Here is an 8,364-nt window from a genome sequence, read left to right on the forward strand (position 1 = left end):
TATCCTTCTAGTGACTATGTCTAGAATTTTGACTGGTACTTCCTGGTATCGCAGATCCGGTTGCAGGTCTATTGTCTCCGCTGGCACGTGTTCACCCTCGGGTACTCTCAAGCATCTTCTTAATTGCGAGACATGAAATACTGGGTGTATATCAGACATTTCTTCTGGTAACTCCAGTCGGTACGCTACTGCTCCGACTCTCTTCAGAACTCGATACGGTCCAATGTAACGAGGGGCCAATTTTCCTTGTACTTGAAACCTTCGCGTTCCTCGAATGGGTGAGACCTTGAGATAGACAAAGTCGCCTGGGTTGAAACTTATTTCTCGCCTCTTCTTGTCTGCGTAGCTCTTTTGTCGCGACTGTGCTGCTTTCAATTTCTCACGGATCTCTGCTACTTTTTCTTCCGCTTCTTTTATGAGTGCGGGTCCTACTAGGGCACGTTCCCCAACTTCTGACCACATCAGGGGAGTTTTGCACTTCCTTCCATAGAGGGCTTCGAACGGCGACATGCCCAAGCTGGCTTGATAACTATTATTGTATGAGAATTCCGCATAAGGTAGACTCTGCTCCCGGTCCTTCCCGTAGGTCAGGACACATGCTCTCAGCATATCTTCCATAATCTGGTTTACCCTCTCGGTCTGACCATCCGTCTGTGGATGGTATGCGGAGCTGAAATCTAACTTGGTACCCATGGCTTGATGCAAGCTTTTCCAGAACCTAGAGGTAAATTGGGTCCCTCTATCTGAGACAATCCTGCTAGGTACTCCGTGCAGCTTTACTATATTCTCCACATAGAGTTTTGCCAGTTTTTCTCCTCCGTAGTTAGTTCGTACGGGTATGAAATGTGCCGATTTAGTGAGTCGATCCACTACTACCCATATGGAATCGTGTCCCTTCTGTGTTTTAGGTAGACCCACTACAAAGTCCATTCCTATCTCCTCCCATTTCCATATAGGGATAGGCAAGGGTTGCAATAATCCTGCCGGCTTTTGATGTTCGGCCTTGATCCTTTGGCAGGTATCACAATGAGCCACAAATCTTGCAATATCCACCTTCATTCCATTCCACCAATATTTTTGCCTTATGTCCATATACATTTTGGTGGATCCTGAGTGGATGGAGTAGGCCGAGTTATGGGCTTCGTCCATGATTATCCGCCTGAAGTCTCCGTTCTGGGGTACACAAATCCTATCCTCGTACCATAACATTCCCTTATCGTCTACTCTAAAACCCGGTGCTTTGTTTTCTCCAGTTTGTTTGCGAATCTTTACTAACTCTTGATCCGATCCTTGAGCCTCTCTGATCCTATCCTCTAATGTTGATCGGACGTTCAGCACTTGACTGGAGCCTCTAGGGACAACATGCACATTTAATCGTGCCATTTCCTCGCGTAGATGGTCATCCTTGGGTCCATAGGTTTTCCGGCTTAAGGCGTCAGCTACCACGTTCGCCTTTCCGGGGTGATACTGAATTTCCAAATTATAGTCCTTGACCAACTCCAACCATCTCCTTTGCCTTAGGTTTAAATCCGGCTGGGTGAAGATATACTTCAGGCTCTTGTGGTCGGTGTAAACCTCACACTTATTTCCAATCAGGTAATGTCTCCAAATCTTAAGGGCATGCACTACGGCTGCTAATTCCAAATCATGGGTCGGATAATTCTGCTCATGAGTCCTGAGTTGGCGGGAAGCATATGCAACGACTTTCCCGTTCTGCATCAGTACACACCCTAATCCTTGTCGGGTTGCGTCACAATAAATGACAAAGTCCCGATGAATGTCCGGTAGGGTCAGCACTGGGGCGGTTGTCAACCTTTGCTTCAATTCTTGAAAACTTCTTTCGCAATTTTCCGTCCAGGCGAACTTCTTCTCCTTCTTAAGAAGTTCCGTCATGGGTCGGGCTATTTTAGAGAATCCCTCAATAAACCTCCGATAGTACCCGGCCAGTCCAAGAAAACTTCTGATTTCACTAACGTTGGTCGGCCGTTGCTAGTTGGAGACCGCTTCGACCTTCTCCGGGTCCACTGCTACGCCTTCAGCGGTCAGGATGTGACCAAGGAAAGCTACCCTCTCTAGCCAGAATTCACACTTGCTAAATTTGGCATATAGTTTATGCATCCTTAGCTTTTCCAACACTACCCGCAGATGTTGCTCATGTTCCTGAACACTCTTGGAGTAGATAAGTATGTCGTCGATAAAGACTACGACAAACTTATCCAGCTCGTCCATGAATACTTTGTTCATAAGATTCATAAAATAGGCAGGGGCATTGGTTAGTCCGAAGGACATTACGGTGAACTCAAACTGCCCGTAGCGGGTGACAAAAGCTGTCTTAGGGATGTCACTTTCTTTAATTTTGAGCTGGAAATATCCCGACCTTAGGTTGATCTTGGAAAAGTATTTGGCTCCTTTTAGCTGATCGAACAGGTCATCAATCCTGGGGAGGGGGTACTTATTCTTAATGGTAACCTCGTTCAGTGCTCGGTAATCTACACACAGCCTCATACTCCCATCCTTCTTTTTGACAAACAGCACTGGGGCTCCCCACGGTGACGAGCTTGGTCTAATGAAGCCAATTCATTGCAATTCTTCCAGTTGTTTCTTTAATTCTGTTAACTCAGAAGCCGCCATCCTATAAGGTCTTTTGGCTATAGGGGATGTCCCGGGGATAAGGTCTATGACGAACTCTATATCCCTGTCCGGCGGCATACCGGGAAGCTCCTCGGGGAATACATCTGGGTATTCGTTTACTACCGGGACTCCTTCTAAGGGCTTGGCTTCCATGCTAAATACCATTGGGTCAAACTTACTATCTCGGTACGGCAGATCACTTGTACTCCTTCGTGGTTTGTTAGGTGTACCACTTTGTCGGTACAGCCTATGAGACCATTGTGCCGGCTTAACCAGTCCATTCCAAGGATCACGTCTATTCCCCCAGACTTAAGTACTACCAAATCTGCTAGAAAGTCTACCCCACTTAAATTGATCCTTACCCGTGGACATCCTAATTGACAATTGATGTCGCCTCCAGGCGTCCGGGTTAATAGGAGGGTTTTTAGTAGTACTGTAGGTATTTTGTGTTTCTCCACATAGCTCGAGGATATAAACGAGTGCGATGCTCCAGAATCAAATAGTACTGTTGCCAGAGCTGAGTTGACTAGGTACTCACCGAGCACTACGCCCTGGGCTTCCTGAGCCTCCTGCGCGTCGATGTGATTGACGCGGGCTCGTCCAAATGATTGCTGCTTCACCTGCTGGTTGCCGTTGTTATTGCGGACGGGCACTCGGTTGGCACCGGTCAGGGCTGGTCTGGGCCCATTCACTGTGTTGGAGAAGGCCGACGTTGCCGGCTTATTCTTGGCGTAGGGGCAATTGGCGATGATAGCCTTGTTCATTAGGGTGTTGAAGTCCGGATAGATCTGTGGGGTAAGCAAGGTCCGGAGTTCTGGGCTTAATCCCTTCTTGAACATGTCCTGCTTTTTATCGTCGTCGTTCACTTCTTCCGGTGCATATCGGGCCAATTCTATGAACCGGTGGGTGTATTCTTCCACCGTCATACTTCCTTGTTGTAGTGCGCGGAATTCATCCGCCTTGCGCTTCATGGTGGCCGAAGGAATGTGATAGCGGCGGAACTCCCTTACGAATTCTCCCCAGGTGATGGTAGCAGCATCTTCGGCTGCGGCACAATAGTTTTCCCACCAGGATAATGCTGTCCCAGTGAGCTGGTGGGCTGCCAGAAGGACTTTGTCCCGATCCTGGCATTCGAATGGTTCGAGCTTCCTCTGAATCACTCGCAACCAGTCGTCAGCATCCAACGGGTTGCAGGATCCGGCAAAGGTGGGTGGCTTGGTCCTTAGAAAGGCCGTCAGCTTGTCGTTCATATTCTGCCCTCGTGGCTGCCGGTTAATGAGGGCATTCGCCAGTGTCTCCAGAATGAGGGTCTGGTTATGGATTATCTGCGCCAAGTCTCCGAGGGGTGGGGGTGGTGGTAGTTGCTCTCCTTCTTGACTTCCTCCTTGGTTCTAGCTTACTTCTTGTTCTCCTTGGGGAAGATCTTGTTCAACGGGCTGTGCTCCGACACTAGCGGCTACGGGGTTCCGGCCACGGGAGGCCCTCGCGACGTACCGGGGGGTCACCTGTTGATTGGGTAAATTGGGGTTACGATTATGTGATGTTTAAGTTGTTTAATTCGTATGTATAAGGCAGATTCTACCTTCTGCCGGTACCCATATAAACAAGCAGCACACAACAAGCTAGCACACAATCACAATCAACAACACAACCCTTTTTATTATTGCAAGGGGGGGGTACAACTTGGGGGTACGACTAGGTCTCGTGCTACTCGGCCAGGGTCTCATCTTAAGGGTACAGCGTAAACAGAAAGGCTGGGAAGGGGCATCACTGGGATGGCGTCGGTTACTCTACTTGCGTGGTGTGCCTTCTTCCGGGGCGGAAAGGGTGAGAGGTCCTCGCTCGCCGTCTTCTGGATTCCCATCGGTCAGGGGTTGCATTGCAGTATCCCCTTCCTCGATGGCTGCAGAATTTTCAGGGTTCTCGGGTGGGGCTTGTGTGCTCCCAAAGAGTGATCCCCATCCTATGACGGGTGTCCCGAGTAAAACATGGTCTTCCCCAATTGCCGGGACTGGTGTTCCGCTTTGGGTCCAATCTTGCATACGCCGGTCTCGGGCTTGCCTGAGGCTCTCTTGGGCGACCGCTTCGCTACTGACCGCAGCTGCGGCTCTTGCCTCGGTGTGGGCGGCTCGGATCTGTTGTAATCTTACTACGAGCTCCGCTTGCTCGGCTCGATGGGTCTGCTCCCTTAGAAGGTTGGCTTGCTCATCAAAAAGTTGGTCCAGGGCGGCTAGGTAAGTAGCCACTTGGTACAGGGGGCCTTCTTCGTGACGGCGTCGTTCCAGGTTTCTCATGCGTGCTTCCCAGACTGGGGTTCTGATGGCCGGCGGAAAGAACTTCGCTGGTGTAGGGGCGAGGTGTTCTTCAAAAATCCGGCACAAATAGCGGAGTGCTTTTCTGATGGCCAAGGGGTAGGTATCTTGGTGTCTAAACCCCATGGCGGTCGCTCGCCAAGGCTGGATGTCGGGGTAGCGGTTGCTCCTGGCGATGACCAGGATCACCCTGCAGCGGAGGGTACCATGGTGCTCGTACTCTCGGCTGTAGTACCTCGGGCGTTCTGTAACGCCAAGGTCTTCCAGGGTGTTGATTAAGAGGTCGGGAAAGCCAGGTGCTGCTTGGCAATCGCCCTGGGTCCATCCTTCCTCAGCCATCTGAAACATGAACAGGGTAAACAGCCTGGTACAGGTGCAAGAGGGAGTAGATGATATTTATTATTACAACAAGGGTGGTGCAGTTTTCATGGATACGTGGTCATTAGGGTAGGGTTTTAGCTAGGGGTGCTAATCCTATCATGGGGATTCCTCCTCGGTCCTGATAGAGCGCTTCTTTATTGGAAGGAACCGATCCATCTCATTTTCGGTCTGAGTACCCTTATCCCAATGGGTTTCCATGGGTTCTTCTTCTTCTTCCTCTATCCATCCACCTATTCCATTGCGGTTCTCGTATTCTTGCATCTGGGCTTGGAGGGCGGCTAAGGAATACTCGGCGCTTGCGGCTCTTGTCCGTTGTTCCTCAAGCTCCTGGGTTATCTTTTCAATCCCATGGATTAGCTGCTTAAGTTGTGCCACCTGTTCGCGGTAGAGTGCATCCAAGCCAGTAAGGTAGATGGACAGGTGGGAGACCGTATCTTCTAGGTCTTCTTCTTCTCGTCCAAGTCCCCTCATCCGGGCAATCCAAGTGCGTCCTCTTCCCACAGCGGGTGGGAAAAATCCCATAGGAGTCCGCTGAAGGTGTCGCCTGTAGAGCACACGCAGCCGACGCAGGGCTTTACGGGCGGCCTTTCGATAGGTGTCGGGGAAGCGGAAGCCAGCAGTGGAGATGAACAAAGGGTCTACATCAGGGTAGCGGGTGCTTCTCTCCACAAAAACCATCATGTCGCACCGAAGGGTGCCTCCGGCGATGTACTCACGGTAGGCATACTCCGGTGGTTCCATAACCCCAACGCGTTCCTGTAACACCCTGAGGTAATTTCTTTAATTTTTAATGAATTTATTTTGGGCTTAAATAAATTTCCCAGGCTTTTCTTTAATTTTGGTGGCATTTAAAGTAATTTATAACGCAAGAAAATAAAATTTATCATAGGATTAAAATGTTTGTGCATTCATGCTGCAGCATTGTTTTATTTGTGTTGAGTTTATAGAGTTTGAATTCAAATTTATTTGAATTCAAAAGGAATTGTTTGAATGCTTAGAGTATAGAAAAAGAAAAGAAAAGAAGAAGTAAAGGAAATAAAGCCCAGCAGCCCAACTCCCTTTCCCTCTCGGGCTCCTTTCCCTCTCCTTCTCCCGCATGGGCCACGGTGGCCCAGCTCCTCTTTCCCCCGCGGGCCCTCTCTCCCTCTCTTTCTTTCCCCAGCCCGAGGCCCAGCTCCCCCGATCTCTTTTCCTCCCCCGCGTGGGCCGCACGCCGGCCCATTCCTTTTCCCCAGCCCGAGCCCGCCGCGCCTCCCCTCTCTTTCCCACTGCCAGGCCGGGCCCGCCTGTCATCCCCCTCCTCCCCTTCTTCTTCTCCGGCGCAACCTCCCTCCCCGAGATCTTCGGCGACCCCCCCTGCTCCGGGCCCGCGCGCCAGGGTGCCGCAGCCGCCCTACAAAGCCCGCCGCCTCTCTAGGGTTTCCCTTAAGCCGCCGTCGTGCCCCGTCCGCGCAAACCCTAGCTCCGAGCACCGCCACCGCCGCAAGCTTCGGATCGCCGCCGCGCCGTCTCCTCGCCGCCTTCCGCCGCCGCCCAAGCACCGCGGGTTTACCCCGGTGGGGTAAGGATCCTCCCCCGCCTCTCTTTCCCCTCGGTCTCGCTTCTCCGCGGCCGCGCGCGCTCGCCGGCGTCCCCGAGCCGCACGTCGCCGTCGCCCCGCCGCCACGGCCGATCTAGCCGCCTCCTTTTCCCCCAAACAAGTTCCCTGTGTCCTTCTCTCTCTCCCCGACCGGATCCCATCGTCTCTCGCCCACGGAGTCGCCCCATCGCGTAGCGCCGGCGAGCTCTCCGCCGCGTCCGCAGTTCCGCCGCCGCCGGAGCCGCCGGAGTTTGCCCCACCGTTCGATCCGAGGGTAACGGTCTGGATTAGATCCAGACCGGTACTCAACCCACGCCGCATGATGTCAAACCAACGGATCGGATTCAATCCCGATCAGCATTAGATCTCGGCCACTCATTTTGAATCCGGTGGACCTCGTGAGTTTCAGCCGCAGATCTTACCTTGACCATCCGATCTTGATCCGAAGGCCGACGATCGCGCGTACCCCTTCGCGTGATAGTGTCTAATCTGGGCCGTATAAACCAGATCCAACGGCTCAGAATAAAACGTACCGGTTCGGCCCAGTCTTTTTGCTAAAGAGCCCTCGCCTTTCGGGGAATCAACCCGCCGTCCAACCCCAGCTCAAAAATATTTACAGATAGGCCCTTTTTCTTCCCTTTTGATCCCTGAGCTCTCTGGATTTAGGTTTTCTAGTCCTTGTTTAGAGTTTTTGCAGGCTAGCCCCTGTGTCTAACCTTTAATTAGGTTTTAGCCCTCAGTTTTGCATAGAAACCCCTGTAAGTCATGTTTTTCTTACAAATAAGTCCCTGGATCCTGTTTTAAGCGCAGTTTTCGCGTTTTAGCTCCGTTTTAAGCGTTCTTTATATCCACGCGATCGTTGTAACGCGTAGATTAGTTCTAGGCTAGTTTTGTATGCTATTTCTATGTAATGTTGTACTGTTTTCTTATAGTTTGCTATTGTTGTGCATGTGTGTATGTGTGGACTATGCTTGATGATCGTGAGTAGACGCGGAGCCTTTGGACCAGTACCAGGAGCAGCCGTCTTCCGAGCAGTTCGAGCAGCAGCCGGAAGAGTACGAGGAAGGCAAGTATAACATGAACCTCCTATCACTTTTAAATACAATTTCATACTGCATTTTAATTCTGTATACCTATAAGGACTTCCTAGCCACCTTTATATCCTTATATATATCCTATGGGTTGCATTTTTGGTTAGTTGTGCTAGGTTGCTGCGCTATAACATATCTTGGTCCTTTTTAATTAATTTGAATAATGGTCTTATGCAACTTAATTCTGGAGCCGACCCTCTGTGCTGTGTGCTTGAGTGGTTTGCGCGTCCTTAAAAGATGTTTTGTTAGAAACATGGTTTAGGGGGCCAGCACGGTGCTTAGTGCTTGGTTGGCCACTCTCCATAAGGACCGGTTCATAGAGCGACAACCTGGGACAACCGCGCAACCACAAGACTGGAATGGGACGGTC

This window comes from Panicum hallii, chromosome 7 (assembly GCF_002211085.1).
Source record: "Panicum hallii strain FIL2 chromosome 7, PHallii_v3.1, whole genome shotgun sequence".
In the NCBI taxonomy this organism is placed as follows: domain Eukaryota; kingdom Viridiplantae; phylum Streptophyta; class Magnoliopsida; order Poales; family Poaceae; genus Panicum; species Panicum hallii.